Raw genomic sequence first — 11,316 nt, 5'->3', positions numbered from 1 at the left:
CCATGGAGGGCTGGATGAACAGTAGACGGTGGAGGGGTGGATGAATAGTAGCCCGTGGAGGGGTGGTTGAACAGGAGCCCGTGGAGGGGGTGGTTGAACAGTAGCCGGTGGAGTAGCGCGCGGTGGAGGCTGGATGAACAGGAGCCCGTGGATGAACAGTCGGAGGTGGAAGCTGGAGGAGGTCGACGGTGGATGAACAGTAGCCCGTGGAGGTTGGAGGAGGTCGACGATGGAGATGAACAGTATCCCGTGGAGTCCCGTTTTGCTGTACGCCACACCCTCCCATTGAACAGGACCCCCATTTCGACCGTAGCGCTCCAACACAAGTCTGTTTTGTCCGTTTTGTGGTACGCCACACCCCTCCTGATCAACATGACCCCCGTTTCGACCTTAGGAGGTCCATTTCGTTTGTTTTGTGGTACGCCAGACCCCTCCCGATGAACAAGATCCCGTTTCGAACATGGCCGGTCGAACACAAGGCCGTTTCCTACGTTCTGCGGTACGCCAGGCCTCGTTTCCATCGCTTGTTCCGTCCAAGCCCTCACGATGAACATGACCACACATTCCGTTCCAACCAAGCCGGTTGGCTCTCCATGAACACGACAGCGACGCTGTTTCTCCATTCTGACCCAGCCATGTACACGAGCCCTGGCCGTACGTATACGCGAGTAGGTGTTCGAGACCCCGCCCGTATGTACACATACGTGGCCGTATTTTCTTTCTTGCACACTGGCCGCTGTACGTACGTGTACATGCTATGTGCGCGCCTCTACTACGACAGGTGCGCGCCTCTACATCGACCAGTATATATGTACGTACACGTTTGCGACCAAAATGACAACACTACGTACGCTTCGACCAGGTGGGTCCCGACTGTCAGGCACTTCCTTGCGTGCGAAGATGTAGCTGGTGGGTCCCAACAATCAGGGGGGCGAATCGTTTTTTTTGGACGCACTTCCTTGCGTGCGAAGATGTAGCTGGTGGGTCCCAGCAGTCAGGGGGGCGAATCGTTTTTTGCCCGGACGCACTTCCTTGCGTGTGAAGATGTAGCTGGTGGGTCCTAGCAGTCAGGGGGGAAACATCTTTTTCACGAAATACGGTGGCCCGTCCGGTGGGTCCCTCCTGTCAGGTGGAGGAATAATTATTTTCCGCATAATAAGGAGGCACTTCCTTGCTGCGGCCGTGGACCCAGCTGTTAGCCTCTCCACGTACAGTCCACGTCTGATGGAAGTCGTTCCTTGACCATGTTGACCACGCCGCGCCGAGAGCACCAGGGCGGTGGACGACGGCGAGGCCTAGGAAGGGGATGACGCGGAGCCGGGGAAGACGCGACAGTGGAAGCCCGCATAGAGAGGAGTATGAGGGTTCACCGGTTCGGCTGTGGTGTGAGGCTGCCGTCGCCGCAGAATAACAGGGTGTGTGGGTGAGTAGAAGGATGCCCTGGCCAGCGGTGGGAGTAGTAGGGGGCGCTGAGGCCTGCGCGGCAGCACAGCCGGCCACGGGAGGCGGGAGCAGGCGTTCCCGCTGGCGCTGCTTTGGCGGCCGGAGCAAGAAGATCAAAGATTGAAGAAACACGACGGCGTTGGATTGACATCCAACGGTTACGTCTGCTAGAATCGTTTGTTGACGTATATAATAACTAAAAAAATCTTGCATATGCGTCAACTAAACAGGCCCACAAGTCACACACTCCTTCTTTTTTTAATAATTTATATATAGCTCATGGCAACTTCTTATGCAATTTATTGCAGTCATTTTTTTGGTTGGCCAGGTCCAATTTTGCATATTTCTGTGGGTTCCAAACTATTTTTAATACCGAAATGTCGAGCCAGATTTAAAGTACTTTGAAGATATATTGAAATTAGGTTAATGCCCAGTGAAATAGGAATATGAAAATGTGAAAAAAATTATAAAGTAATTGCCAATTTGTCATCTGTTTTTATATTTACAACACATTTCATATTACTTTCAAGATTTGCAGGTGTCTTGAAAGAGTTGCAGCCCATCAGGGCATAGAAAAATAGGTAGGCCTGGATTGGGTATTCTTCAGAAAAAATAAACTGGGTTCATTTTTACAAAGAAAAAATAGTTGGGCTAGTCACATGGTGAACATAAAATATAAGCATGGGCTAGACGGGCCACAACCCAGTTCAAACCCTGCTCCGTCTCAACAATAACAAAAAAATATTGCTCGAGCAGCTACATCCCAGGTGCCAGCCGATCTTGTGCTGTTCTCTTGTCTGTTGACTATATACGCTCACAATGATGTGGGTCCCAGATGTCAGGAAAACACTAGGAGGAAGCATTTTATTTTTCCATATGCTGACGTGGTGGGCCCCTACTATCATCTTATCCATGTACTTCTGCTGATTCCTGTAGTTTGTTGACCATGTTGACAACGCGAGAGGGCGGCGCTGCGGCGAGTGCAGCAAACCGCGCAGAGGATGTCGGCGTTAACGATTTAGGAGACGGTGGGGCGGCGATGCGTGCGCTGAGGCACAACCAGCCGTGGGAGGCGGAAGCAGGCGGCCCGCCGGCACTGGTTTAGTTTTGGCGGCTGGAGGAAGACAGGACTGAAGAAATACGACAGATTGTAAAAGCAGCAGGAGTACTTAACAACCTTAACTGAAACCAGCAGGGGCACTTAACAACCAAAGCTGAAAGAAGTATGAGTACTTATACAGGTTCAACTGTACAAAGCACGCCTCGAACAGTGCTACTTTGCCTACAGTTAACCAAGTGTGAGGCCGCCAAGCCCCAGGACAGCCACCCCGTGCATCCACAACCTTCTGAAAGCGACTTCATCTCACAATGTGGTCAATAAAAAGGATATTCGCTTTAGAGCCATGGAAAAGCATGAACATAATCTTCTATCCTATTCTCCAAGATGGATGGGCCTTCATTATTTGAGACCACCCATGAATAAGTATCTTTTCACCTCCAAGGGGAATTGAGTAGGTCGACATAAACATCATGTTGTGACCAAGCGCAAGTCTGACCTGACCATGGTCAGGCATCTGTATAGGAACAATAGAACTGGGCAGTTCCTCTTTCAAGAAGATCACAGCTGTAAAACTGTGTATAAGCAATAGTTTATGAACACCATATATAACAGAAAACAGCTCGTACCATAAGTTTCTCGACACAGTTGGACCTCTTCAACGAGTGCAGCAGTGGCACACATATCCCACGTGGCCTTCCACCATTGAAACGCCCCACAAGGACCTCAAGACGATCAATAAAGTGTAGGAACTTGTGGATGTCGATCTAGTCAACTTTAGTGCCATCAGTAATAGTCGAGTTATTACAGAGTAACAAACGAGCAGACTGCTTAACTCTGTAAAAACCTACACGTGCCACAAATTATAAGAAAATATTAGTTAGAAGTAGCATCTTCGTGAGAGATTGTTGCTACTTCTAAAGTTAAATTGTGATTAGTTAGACAGAATAGGTGGATTAAGAAGTAATCGAGGCAACAAGCAAGAACCAGATACAAACCTAACATGGATGAACAATTGGAACAACGTCGGGGTGGAAGATCGCAGTGAAGATGAGACCAGGTTCTGCTATTTCCATCAACATTCGTGCGCCAACTTTCAGTCCGTAACACTTGAAAAAGTTTGTCCAAGTTCGGCCATAAAAAAAGCAGCGATCTTCTTGGTTCATGATCCCAACTCGGAACTTATATCCATGGCTTGTCTTCACTGTGACCATTAAACTAGTGTATTCAGTTATGGCAAGGCCGAGCATCTTGAGTACATGTGTTCTGGCAGAGCAAATAATACACTGCAGGAAAAATAATATGAGAACACAACATGTTAAAAAAAACCCACCCTCCCGGATAGAAAAGAGGATTCTAGGAACATACTGTGCACGTTTCAAAATGTTGTGTTAGGATGAGAAGGAACAAGTGTGGTGTCTCACCGAGGGCGCAGAAACCTGTAGGGTCCTCGCACTTTGGGCACTGCAAATGAAACACACTAGATTCAGTAGGAAGAAAAATGCATCAACGGCGACGGCTGCCATCCTAGGACTACCTGCGACCAAGGGACTTTGATTTATCGGGGATGGATGAAGAATTTGTACCTGGTTCTCCATGAGAAAACCCTATGCAATCGCCGAGAGGGGGTTTTCTCTGAACAAGCAGACGAGGGAGAAGGGGATTCAGGCCCAGTGAAATATTGCCGCTTCGTCCGTCCAGCTTACTGCTAAAGCCGGAAAGGGGGGGGGTTGTGATTTGACGGCTCATTGGGCATTACTGCGGCGCTACGACCGGGGTGTGTCTACCGTGAAGTTGTGCACTCTAATTTGTGCATATGGCACATGGACCCCGTTGCCGGTTGCCCCACATATCAGCGAAAGGAAGTAGAAAGACAGGAGTAACTTGTTACACATAAATATATTTTTTGACAAAGAGATACTCCCACTGTAAAGAAATATACAAATCTTTTATATCACAACTTTATACATAAGAAAAATCAAGGGGAATATATATAACATATATCTCTACTATTACAAAAAACAAAGTTGGTGATGATGGTGTGCCTGCCATCCTGCAATATAAGCCGTCCGATTTATATCTAACGGATAGGAAGGAAAATGGAAATTTTACAAAAATATACCCACACCGACTCAACATTTGCAAATAAGGCTTCCCTTGTTCATCCTTTTCTCCCACAAGATAAACTACTCATACAAATGCATCTTGATGTTCCGTGCAATGCATGGGCATCTTGCTAGTAATTATAAAAAACAGAGTTGTTTTTAACAAGTATAAACGAGTTGGTGATGATGGTGTGCGTTCCATCCTGCAATAGAGGCCGTCCGATTTATATCCGACAGATAGGAAGGATACTATGGCAATTTTGCAAAATGGTACCCACACACCTCTCCACATTTGCAAATAAGGCCTTCCCTTGTTCATCCTTTTCTCTCACAAGATAAAATACTCATACAAATGCATCTTGATGTTACATGCAACGCACGGGCATTATGTGAGTTCAGCTTTTTCTATGGGGGTTCAGCTGAGAATATAGTACTCAGATAGACTCACGATTCTGCACTTTGGGCCGCAGGCCCACCCTGCATGTTTGGGGGCCCATGTGTTCTACCTCAGCGCTTTTCATATTGCAAGCGATCGGTATGATGCTGGTTTTAGATGCTGTCGCAAGGCGAATACACAAAATTGAATAACGCACGACAACTGTTGGAATGAAATCGAACGACAGTTCCTAACCAGCAATCAGAGTTGCAATTCTATCAACGATATACCATGTGATAAATAATAATGTCGTACTACTTATGCACACAGGACACTTGTTTGACCATGCCAGATTATTACATCAAAATCTCTCGGAGGATAGATCAGTTCGGCAGTTGCGTGCTGCTACTGAAGAATTTCAAAGTTGATTTGGACCAGCTCTCCTTGCCGAGAATGTTCAATTTTGACATCATCCCCTACCGCAAGATATGATTTAGATTTGAACCTTGACCATCCTTTAGCATCAACCATCACGCGACCATCCTTTGTACTTATGGTATATTGAGCAGGTTCATTCACACCAAGGCTGCCCATGGTAAGAGAAACTTGGCCGCGGTTGCCCGACTTGTTGAACGACTCCCTCGTTGCTCTAGGAATTCTCTGTTTGCAAACAAGAAGACATGCCCAAACAGTTAGATCAACACAATGAATCATGTGAAACAACATGAAAAGAAAAAAAGAACGAAGCACTTGGGCGGCCAATGCTTACCAAGAAGGTGGACATGTCGGTTTTCATAAGGACTTTGGTATATGAAGTGCGAACTGCAGCCCGGTCTATTGCCAGTGCAACTGCATGGGCTGGAGCAGATGCAAGTGCAAGTGTTGGTGCAGGTGTCGAAGCCGCTGTTGCTGCCGGAGATGGTGCTCCTTGTAGAGCTAGTGCCGGTGTCGGAGCAGGTGCCAGTGTCGATGCCCGATCCTCCGGTAGATCAGACTGATCCGCTGACGCTGTCGGTGCCCAATCCTCAGCTGGATCAGACTGAGCTGCTGCCGCTGTCAGTGCTAGAGCAACTGTTGGTGATCGATCCATTGCTGAAGGTGGTACCGATGTGCGAGACAGCGGTGATCGTGTCTGGTCTGCTTTGATCAGCTTTCAAACTTGACTAGGATCCGTGACCTTGATCCAGTCTTTTTCTTCGTTTCTTCTAAACGTGAGAAGGACTAATTGTGGCGTTTTTGTTAAACCAAACTGTAGTTCATCAGAGGGATTCAGCTTGTACTCAGACAATAGACTGATCCAATTTTTTCCAGTAATATAAGTGATGGACAGTGCCTTCGTTACTGACACGACATAAGAAGTCAAACCTGCAAAAATAGCCATCGTAGAGCAAACCAAACGGTTTATTCTGTGATGAATGTCACATGGCAAAACCTGCATCATAAAATTGCAGGAAAAAAAAGAAAACATGACATTAAATCAATAAGATTTAGACAGTAAATCAATAAGATTTACTTGATGTGACACGAGTGAATCCTTACCAAGAAATCACTATGTTGAAGTACTAAACAGAAGATTGATTGTCCAACTACGGCTGGCATGCAGGGGCCCCACCTACTTCCACAAGCAGGACAGTCGAAAGGTCGTGACAAATTGTATGGACCGAACATCCATGGGATTGGAAATCCTGGTGGGTGCGATAAACCCTACAATGCATACAGATATTGGAGTGTAACCATAATTGGTAAACCGTCCTCACAAAAAATATGATCTGGATACTTCAAAATATACAGACTGAATTGAGTGGACAGACATTAACATAGACCGTTCTCAGGACTGACCACACACCAAAAGTGGCAGTACTAAGAAACAATACAGGGTTCACAAACACAAATCAAGTACTGAACAATAGTACTTACTACAGACAAGCAAAGTTGCACTAATTAAACTCTGCAGACTATTTCTTGCCACCGACCTATAGGATGAACCCTGCATAACTGACTAGGCCATGGACTTCGTGAGAGATGTCTACATGCACCATCATCATCTTGTCAACCTTGGAGAACCTAATAGAGTGGTCTTTCCACTCATAAACATGATGATGAAGACAGGCCGCATCAGATTTGTTGGGAAGCTTTACAAGAACCACACTCTTCGTAATCGAAGGCATAGCCAGGAAATTTTTGTGGTCAAGTACAGCCTCGAGAACACGCCTGACAACAATGCTACAGGAAAACACTAGTTCAGGACACGTGGTGACAAGGACACAACAGCTGGATAGTTTAGCAGTAGAACTCATCCCCAGGTCTTCCAGTTCCCACGGCATGACTTTGAGAACTTCATCTCCACCGCGGACCTGGTTCTAATTCAAACAGAAACCATATTTTATTACTACCTCCGTTTAGAAATATAAGATGATTTTCGATATTATACTCCATATATGACTACATATACGCACAGAAATGAGTGAACAAAGACACTAGAATATGTCTTCAAAGGCATGAGAGCAGAGGGATTACTTGCAATATCCATAACACAAGTTACTGAGGCAAATATACCCTCTTCAAAGGTAGCATTGATGTTCATAAAGTACTCCCTCCGTCCAAAATTTTTTGTCTTAGATTGGTCTAGATACGGATGTATCAAGTCACATTTTAGTATTAGATACATCCGTATCTAGACAAATCTAAGACAAGAAATTTGGAACAGAGGGAGTAGTTGAAAGTAATCTATAAGAAATCAGTGTCAACCTCTCGCATGTTTTGGTCAAAAGAGGAATTTAGAACCGTCATTTGGCACACTAAAATCACATGCAAGATCACCCAGAAAGTTGTACTACCAGTACTAGTACTGCATGTTAGATGAAAAAACACAATCAAGATCGAGAAAAAGATCGTCAACATGAATTACCTGGACTTGCTTAATGAGGGATCCCGGAGAGGGGGGCTTGGACAGGGCGATGGCTTTGAGCTTGTTTGCGGTAGTCTCGGCGGGGTGCTTGCGTTTCTTCGTACCATGAGCCTCGACGGTTTTGGCCAGAGCCATAGACATCACGTCGGCCGGTGCTCCAGCATCCATCCAAGAGAGGAAGGTGAGAGAGAAGAGTGGAAGGAGGAACGAGATGAGGGAGAAGCGAAGCGAGTGGGGGTTTTCTTCAAGAGAGGAAGCTGAGAGAGAAGAGTGAAATGATGCTTGCTTCGTTTGTCCAACTTACTGCTGGAAAGGAGGGGGTTTTGTGATTTGACGGCTCATTGGGCATTACTGCGGTGCTTCGATTGGGGTAGTCTACCGTCACTCTACTATGGAGTAATTTAGTGCATTGCGGGTGGACCCAGGTGCTGGCTGTCCCACACGTCGGTGAAAGTGAGTAATTTAGCGCATGGCTGGAGGAGGATCCGCACGGTAGATCGTGTCCACTATTTTTCGGAAGAAAAACATGATTACAGCAAGCGTTTCCACTCTTACGACGGAGGAGTGCGAAACACGGCAGCCACTTGAACATACACAATGCTCCTACTACTAGGCATGTGCAGTGGTTCATACGTCAGTACTAGACAATCTTGTTGCTAGTGTAGTAAGATATGACGATAACAAATGATGTTGTGCACATGTCAACTACTCCTATATGTAACATAGTACCGCCTTTTCGACTGTCCGGTCGAGAATGAATGGTGATATCAATGTTAACAGAAGTAGGTCTACAGCGCACGGAGAGTATGGTGCTACAGTACTCCATGAAACATGAACCATATGAAGCACGAATAGTGTTAGGCAGGGTGTATGAAGGGGAACTCTGTATGAAAGGTGCACGGGATGGGAGCAAAAGTTCCCTTCTTGACCCACTTTTGGGTGTTTAGCAGAGTGCATGAAGGGTGCATGAGTCCACACTAGTAGATTAACAAAAATACACGAAGAGGAAACAACTATATTGAGATGAGAATGCAACCAAACACACCCACACGCTTTGTGCTACAGTGTCTGATCTGCATCGTCTGAGTTTGATCCAACGGTCATGTTGCACCGAGACATGGACATGCCCATGCAGAGGGCACCTAAACACCACTGAAGTCCCTCTACTTCTCGAGGTGCACGACGTTGGTGATGCAGGGTGCAACCGCCCGTAGAGCCCGCTCCCGGTCCACGGGAGCCAGCTCATCAAAGACGACGTCCAATGGCACGAATGGATTCCGGTGATGGAGCCCTGAAAGGATTCACCCGGTAATGGCGACAGCAGCCCGCAACCCCTCCTTGTCCATCTCAGGCCCCACCATCGCGCGGAAACGGCTCAGCTCCTCAGAGATATAGGTGAAGAAGGAGACCAGGCCAGGAAGCCACAGGTCGTTGAAGTCGACTGGATGGTGGAACGGGTTTAGCCCGACGGCTGGCATCGTCGCGCTGGCACGACAGTAGGCATCACGCAGCCGCAACACGTGCTTGGCAACTTGGTTCACCAAGTGGCTGAGGCGATCCCGGACCTCGTCACGATCGGCCCGCTCGCGCTCCAGTCGGCTCCCCTGACGACCTATCGTATCTCCCGCTTTCTGCAGCAATGCCGCCGACGCCTCGAGCATCTTTGTGGTGGACGCCTGCCGCTTTTGAAGCTCCGTGAACTCCCGCACATAATGGAGGAGCATGGCACTCCTCTCCTCCTTGAGCTCACGGAGCTCCACGTCCTTGGCCCTGAGCTCCGCATCCTTGGCATGGAGCTCCTGAGTCAGGCGCCTCACCTCGGACTCCATGATCTGCGGCACCGCCATGGCACCAGGTAGAAGCAATGGGGAGAGGAAGCAAAGGGGGCGAAACGGCTAAAAGGCAATGCAATCTACAGGAAGGCGGAGGGAGCCAGCCGAGGAGCGGGGAATCTTTTGGTTTTCACCACGGTAAAGCACCAGTCGACGACTTCTCGCATCAGGGAGTAGCGGGTTTTACAGGTGGAGTCACCGTGACTAATTGCTGCCGCGCCTGCTCCCGTCAATCAAAAAATTAAAATCCTGCCACGCCTGCTCCCGTCAATCAAAAAATTAAAAATCCTGCCGCAGCCAAACACCAGAGCAACGCCGTGGTGGATATTTAAATTTACCTGCCGGCAAGTAGATAAAAAAGGGGTGAAAAAACAAATGTGGTGGCGGCCTAGCTAATCAGTCGAACTAGCCCAACTAGCTAGCCACCGTGCTTCACTGATGTACTCGGTGGGAAAGGTGGTCTTTCGTGATTTGACGACTCATTTACTTTCTTCAGCGCTACGACCAAGGAGGACCCAGAAAATGCACGGTAGGGCGTCCCACGTCAGGAAGAATATATGCGTGCACCACCCGGGAGGACCCCGAAACCGCGTGGTAGGGTGTGCCACGTCTCGGCACGAAGGAAAAATGTGCGTGTAAAAATATACTCCCTCTGTCTAGGTGTGTAAGTCATCTTACGAAAATCAAATAATCCCAAAACACTAACGCGTGGTGCATTAACTTCTATCTCGTTTCTTGTTTCTTGACATATCAACCAATAAGAGATGAGGGGTGTGCATGCTTTTAATGATTTGAGACTACCAAACACGACATAGAGTGGTTAGTTCATTGCATGCAATGTTATTAATTAGCAAATAAACATTAAGGTCTCTCGTTTTCCCCTCCTCCTTGGTCATGGTGACTTACTCACCTAGACGGAGGGAGTACTGTATCAGACGTCGGCAGTAACTCCAGTAGTACCTATGGTTCGACCTCGGGACCCAGCCAGACGGTCGAAAACACCCCACTAGCCACACAACTTCATCATGCAAACGTGGCACAGAGGATAGATGTGGCTAGCTCCGTCTCGACCAGCCACAATGTCTCTTGTTCTAGGCGATTCTTCTATTTTCCAAGCTTTTTATGTTTTTGTAATAACACCACGGCAAGCTAGCACCGCTCTTAGTGTGTGCCCGTGCAAAGGTTAGACAATGGAGAGAAGAGAGATTGAGATCGCATACCTGGGACCCACCATTAAGTGAGACAACGGTCATTCACGTGTTGACGAGGCACTCCCTCTACTCTACTCAACGTAATACTGTATATAATCAAGTTATGGGACAAAACCAACAACCGTTGTTGTTTCAGGCTATCGACTTACGCTTTTTAGTCCAGGTTGCCAGTTCGAATCTCCTCTTTCATATTTGTTAGTTTTAGATCCAAATTTGATTAATGACAAGTGGGACCCCCGTGTGTTGTTCCGATATTTCAGTGTAGGATGGTTTTTTTTGAACAAACACTTTGCGCGGTTAGACAAGTAAAGGCACAAGTTACACGTATTTTGCAATCTTACAAACAAAAATGACAGCGGCATAGAATATCACATCCACCCTACA

This window comes from Triticum aestivum, chromosome 6B, assembly GCF_018294505.1.
Source record: "Triticum aestivum cultivar Chinese Spring chromosome 6B, IWGSC CS RefSeq v2.1, whole genome shotgun sequence".
In the NCBI taxonomy this organism is placed as follows: Eukaryota; Viridiplantae; Streptophyta; class Magnoliopsida; order Poales; family Poaceae; genus Triticum; species Triticum aestivum.
The sequence above is the reverse complement of the archived record's forward strand: the minus strand, read 5'-3'. Positions refer to the sequence as shown.